Raw genomic sequence first — 6875 nt, 5'->3', positions numbered from 1 at the left:
GTCCTTGACATGGCACTGATAAGATCTTGATCATAGCAATATTTCTTGTATTGAAGTCCACGTTTTAAGAAATATACAGCTGTAGTGAAAAGGCCTATATTTATTATGAATTTTAAAAATAATTTCTAGGAAAAAAATGTTTTTTGAAGAAAAGCAGATATGAAGGGGTGGTACTGGTACTAGTTGTCTAAAATGTTGCTATAAATGGGAAAGTGGTCAGCTATGTTCAATTTGCAAGGAGACAGTAACCTATGAACATAAAGCTTGTGTAAAATATCAGGAGACCTTTGCTACCATCAGCACAGTTACTGCATCAGGAGATGGCTGGATTATCATCATGGGAAGTTTAGACAGTTGTTCCTGGCTTGAGAACATGAGTTGGCCTATATTTTCCTTTTCCTTACAATTTGTTTCTTCCTAGCGACATACCTTGATTTTTAAAGCAATTCAGTTTGTTCCACATTCAAATTCCAGCTGCAAGCTCTTTGTTTTGTTGGCCATATGCTTTCAAGCACAGAGCAGTGTGCTGAGCTTGACAAGCTGGAAGGCTCCAGAGACATCCTGCTGGGACAGAGAAGAAATACTGGGAAGGTGAGTGAAGGGGGAAGGAGCAATATATCATCTCTGTGGCTCGGTGGCAGTGCTGCAAATACCACCAACACAGAGCCTGTTCCTCTGTGCTGCTGAGCCCAGCTAATGTCAGCTGAGTGTGTGCTGAGCTCAGTGCAAGGGTACTGTGTAACTTTTATATTTACTCTATCATGGCCACTGCTAGGGTTCAATGAGAATTTTGGCATGGGAGAAGATGCCATGAACAGATGGAAAGGCAGCAGTAATCCACAGACATATTGACAAGGCAGGCAGGCCAACTGGGTGCTGACCAAGGCCAGCTGTCCCTTCTTTTTCATCTAGAGTATTTGAGAGGAAAAAAGAGGCAGAGTTTCAAGTAACACTCCCCACCCATGAGTTTCTGCTTGGTGTTGATACAGTGTGACCCTTTTTTCATGGCCTGTCTTGCACAAGACAAGAATGCCATCCTCACTGCCTTAGAAGCACACGATTCACAGTCTGCACCAGGAGGCAGCAAACTCCTCTTTCTTTTTTGTATTGGATCTGCACGGGCTAGCCTGTCTAGACAAGAAAAATGTGAGCTTAGGGAAGAGATGATTTGAAAAGGTGCCTGCTCTTCCCTAGCCATAATAAATCCTTGGTTGTTTTGGGACTGTAGGGTTATTGGACAGAGATCACACCTTCATATGTGCCTTTTCACGTTGCCTGCCTAATGTCTCCCAAGATCTTACACAATTACTTATACAGCATGCATAATAATATAAGATAAAGAGATATCCCCAGTTTTGCCACCTAGCTCCCCAAACTTCAGGTTTGGGGAGGCAGGTGTATGCCCTAGGTCTTTGAAATGATGTGACAGTGTCCAACTGCTCAAACACTACAGTGCCATAAATCACTCAGAAATGCCATAAACCACTTATCACCTCAGAGATACATCCTCAACACCCATTTTCAAAATACATCTTTATAAAAAAACAGAGCAGTGTCAGCCAGTTATCTTCGTATGGTAAGGGCCAACCCAGAATTAAATATTATGTTATGAAATCTAGCCAAGACAAGAAACTTTCCTTTCTGCGGGTTCACAATATGAGGTGTCACCCAGCTGACTTGCAAGAGAGTTTGCAAGCCTTGTCATATAATACCCACTTACCATGGTGATTGCAAGCTGTCTCAGTGTTACTGCTGTCAGCCCAGATCCGGTTTTGAACAGTGAGATGGTAGATAACAGATTCACGCAGCACTGATTTAGTCTTCAGGTAGGGAGAATCGTGCTTGCTGAGAAGTCTGATAGCATCTGGCAGTGCTGGTTTAAGTCTGTGCCTGGTTATGCCAAAACTATTCATTCTGTCAATAAAGCCTCAAGCAGATCTGAAACATAAAGAGATGGGAGGTTCCTTTATGATTTCAAGAGAAACTAGAGCAGAATCTTTGACTTCTCAAGGACAAAAAACAAACTAAACCAAGCCAAACCAAGCCAAAACACCAATCATCAGCTTGAGGTCTTTAGAAAAAAGTCACAACATGGTGAAAGAAAACATTTTCTTCGTGAGGAGTAATTTCATAGAGTATCTTGAAACTTGTCTATGAGAGCATTTTTTTTTGAGGGCTCTTTGAGACCCAAAGAAAAATTTGTATGCCTGAACACTCATCTGCTTGGGTTCTTTTTTACTATTTCATGTAGTCTACTAGAAGATATACCTCCTTAAAAGCTCGCTTGACATTCACTAGGACCCTGGTGCTACAACAACATTACCTCATTAATACAACATTACATTACCAAAAAAAAATTGAATAAAAAATCAACCCTCTCCATATAAAGACCAAGGGTCAAGTAGCCTTTTTCAACCACACAGCTTTTAACTTTCATCTCTTCGTACTCAGGGCCTACTCAAAATATAAGCAAACTGAGTAGGTACCAGAACATAAGGAGAGCTCAGGGGCTTCTGATATGAGTTGAGTGAACACAGGAGAGGGGCAGGCAAACAGCATAAGAATGGTTCTCTTCAATATTATCCAAAAAGGCAGATTTTAAAGAAGAAGAAGAGTTTGCATTTCTGCTAATATTCTTGCAAACGGGGTCGGGGGGAGGAGAGGGAGGGAAAGTTGATGGAATGCGTTGTGCATGAATTTTTCTAGGTAGATAAGCAAAGAAACACTTTCATTTTTGTGTAACTATGCCCCTAAGGGTTGTCTCTGAACACCACATTTTGTTCAGCCCCACGAAACTTTGCCCCTTGAACAAATGCTGTAGTTGTGAGATGTCCCCTGGAATGTGGCTCAGTGCCAACAAGAAGGTCACTGGCGCAGGTTTCAGATGTGTTTGCTGTCAGCAGATATTTGGTGAGAGTGTTGATTTCCATCCATACCCGTGCCTGCAGGACTTCCTCTGAGCAGGTTGGTTGTACACCCATTTCCCACCTCTTCTAGTCCTCAGCACCAGAGCCCATGTCATAGAATGAGAATTGAATCTTTCCACTTCAGGATTCAGTTCTGCACTTCAAACTTGCTTTGCCTTGTGTATAACAGGTTTATTTTCATTTAAAACAAAAATCTTTAGGTTTGTGATGGCTTCCATTAAGTTGTGCTTAGCCCTGTTCACTCTGCACATCCCCCTCACACCGTGTCACACCCTGTCGTGCCTGCCTCACCCTGTTCTTCCCCTGCATGGCATTTCAGAGCTCTGGGGGGCAGGTGTGACACCTTGCTCGTACCAACCACCCATAACCACAGAAGTCCAAATGGGCATTTGCAGCTCTTCTTTCCAGGAATCTGTCACTGGTTGCTATAGTGATAAACAAGTTGGCTTATTAGGAAAAGGAACAAAGAACTAGAGAAAATTATTTCAAAATGGCCTACATGCACAGATAAACATGCAATCTCACTTCTCACTGTCAGCTTGGGCAGCTGGTGTCCTGTTTCTGGAGCAGCACAGACCCCTCATACGTTAAAATTTTAGCCAGTCCAGCCCAGTCTCCACAGCCTGTGTTTTCTGACACACAGTGTCCTGTGTGAGGGTGTGGGGCTTTCTCTTCTGAGCTGGATGATTAAACTTCTCAGGGGCTCCAATAACTGGACAGTATAGGAAAATATGCTTTCTTAGAAAAACTGTTAGGTGGTCTAATGAGGCTGAAATAAGTGTAAAGGAGCGGAAGAGGATAGAAGAAAATATGCTTTTTCTGTATTCTGTGCTACAGCTTCATTTTTTTGTACATTTTTTGCCCCTTGCTGATGCCAAGGTACCTCTGTGCAGACACTTGGAGTGGTGATCTGTGCCTGTCAGACGGCAGAACATCACCTCTCAGTAGGATGCCTGGCTCACACATTGGTCTTTTGGGCCTTCACTAAGTGTAATAAATCTGTCCTCATTTGAATCCCTGGATACACTGCCACTCCACTGAGATCAGGCTCGTGCACTTCAGTGTGTAGTACACGGCGGATGTTCTCTGACACTCCTGTGAGATGCAGCCTCAATGCCCTTTTTTTGGCTAATTACACATTTTGATTGACTGAGCAATGCCAAAAGGTGTAACTGCAAACACTAGAAAGTACACTGCCTATATTTCATTCAGACAGGCAGGTTACTCTTTTGCCTGTTGTGATTTGAGTCACCAGGCATCTGGATTTACCCATCACAGAAACCAGGTCGATGAGCCCCCTTTGCATGCCAGAGCTAATTACCCACCTCCAGTCACCACCAGTCACTGCTTTTCAAAGAAAAATACAAAACAGGCCAAAGAAATGAACCATCCTTGGGTTTGATCTATTCAATTACAGCCATGTGAAATAGAAACTATTTCTCTCCAGTGTTTCATCCACTAGTTAAAAATAATTGCACATTTTTATATGTTTATCCAACTGATTTTGCTTCTGCTTCCCACGGGACTGTAATAGTTCTATCAGCTGCAGAACATATGAAACAATAAATTTTAATAGCTTTATTTCAAATGCTGTCGTATAACTCAGACCAACTTTCCAATAACTAGGGGAAAAAATCCCAAACAACACAGTTTTTAATGTACCTAGCTTTAGCAAATCCTGATGTTCAGAAACTGGGGAAATTCAAATGGAGCAAGCAAAAGGCTTGGCCAGCTTGTCCCTTGACAGGCATGCCCAGCTGAGAGGCTGGATGGGAGTGCAGCAGAAGTCCCTGCACAGAGCTGCCTGATGCGTGGGTGACCCTGACTCAGGAGGGGGAGAAAGGCAAAAAAGAGCTGAATTGTTTTAAGAATGATGGAGCAGTACATCTATTGCACAGCTAAGGCAACTCTCCTGCCACACCTATCCTTTTCTACAGACATTGGAAAGACTGAAAGCAATGAAGAAGAAAGGAGCCAGAGCACAACATTGCTGGCTAGCATTACACAACCCCCTGTGACTGCATCCAGCCAGCAACTGCTGTGTGCTCCTGTTTGAAGCAGGAAGCCTCCATGGGCCTGTGGAGAGCGTTCCTAGGGATGGGATTTCTTTAGGATGGGTGTGCATATGCACACTTGCACACATGGGCTACTCTCTAAGACTGTGTTAAGCATTCTCCTGCCAGAGTCATGCATCCTCTGCTGGTAAGAAGCATAAGAAACTGAAGTAGAGGTAGCTTTTTTTGAAAACAAATGAAAAATGGGATGCCAAGTCCTGACACATCTCTGAAAAAAATCTTTGGAGAATGGAGGCAGCAATCACAACACCATAATAGATGACCCAAACCATAAAGTACTGCAAACAAACAATTCTGGACCAGATCCTAAAGAAAAATGCCTGCCCACACACTCTGATACTACCCAGAATATGCACTGTGCTGCATACTATGTGTGAAACCATCAGAGCAGCCTGAGTCACACAGTGATTGGTACCATCCATCACAAGTTAGAAACTCTAGAAACTCGTCCTTTGTTTCAGAGTTGCACCTGAGGCCTCAAATCAAATGTGACAATTTTTATAATAACCAGCGCTAAGGTGTTCAGCTGAAAAAAGTATCTCTGTAGACAGTTTGCCCCCACAAATGGAGTGGTAATTTGACTGGGTTCTTCCAGTTTCCAGAGGAAGAACATTCTGCCTTGCTTATCAAGAAACAACAATTTAATAAATAGCAGTTGGCTTGTATGTAGTGCCTTCATTATCTTTTACCATTCCATCTGAAATAATCTGCACGTGAAGCTAACGGGAAAAGGCTGCTGCATTATTTGATATCACACCTGATGCACCTGGCTCACCACCTCCGAGCCTGTTCTGTGGCACCTGAAAGTGTTACAATGGTTCTGAGGGGAAAATGTTATCAAATAACCACGTGTCTCACATTGCTGTTACAGCAGCCGTGATAGGAGTAAAGGCAGCATTTGTTAGCAAGCAGAGAAACAACAGAGAAACGGAGCTGCCAGCTTTCAGGAATACAATTAAAGAGATGGAAGATCACTGTTCATCCGGATACCTCCCTGGTGCTTACTGTTTGTGCTCCTTCCTAAACTGCTGCAATTACGTTCAGCTATTCTTATTGCTGCTTTTACTAAGGTCTTACAGCCATAAACTATCAAGTATCCTCTGTAGGCTCTGAATACAACACACAAGTTAACCAAAGATTATATTTTTGGAGGAAAGGTAATATAAAGGGAAAAACAATATTTAAAAATATTTTAATATGTTTGGTCTATAAAGAATGCCAGTTACACACATTCATTTGTAATCCATAGTTTCTACGTTCTGTCCCAATAAGTTTTTAAGAATCCTGATGTGGTATCGTAGAGTATCTAGAAGTAGTAAGCTTAGAATTAGCTTCTCCAAATGACTGCTGACTTGCAAGTGATACCAAGCAATATCTTCTTGGTATGTGGCTTTGATACACATGTTTGCATTATTTGAAGAAATTATCTCTGTAAATAGAATTTATTCTGGAAATAAGAAAACAATGGTGTGCTCAGTCCCTGGAAAGACAGAGTTTAGGTGATTGTCCTCTAGATAAACAGCACCAGCATAAAACAGGCAACTGCAATTTTGTGTCTGAGATGTTCTTGATTTGAATATATTGAACTATTTATGCTTGCTTCATTCCTCCATATTATTTCATTAATCACATAATAACCCTTCCACTCCTCCACTAAACATGCTAACTCTAATTATCTCTTTGCTACACAGATGTTTCTTCGTTCAGATGTTCAGTGCCAGGCCAGGTGTCGCCCTCGCTTTCTCATGAATTTCAGCTTACATTACATCAGACCGATGTCCTCTGTGTGTGTGTGTCCTTTTGAATAACAAATCGATTTGGGATAGATATGAATGACAGACAGACAGAGTGACCACGTTATCTACATTTGTTA

The sequence above is a fragment of the Motacilla alba genome, chromosome 3, assembly GCF_015832195.1.
Source record: "Motacilla alba alba isolate MOTALB_02 chromosome 3, Motacilla_alba_V1.0_pri, whole genome shotgun sequence".
Taxonomy (NCBI): domain Eukaryota; kingdom Metazoa; phylum Chordata; class Aves; order Passeriformes; family Motacillidae; genus Motacilla; species Motacilla alba.
The sequence above is the reverse complement of the archived record's forward strand: the minus strand, read 5'-3'. Positions refer to the sequence as shown.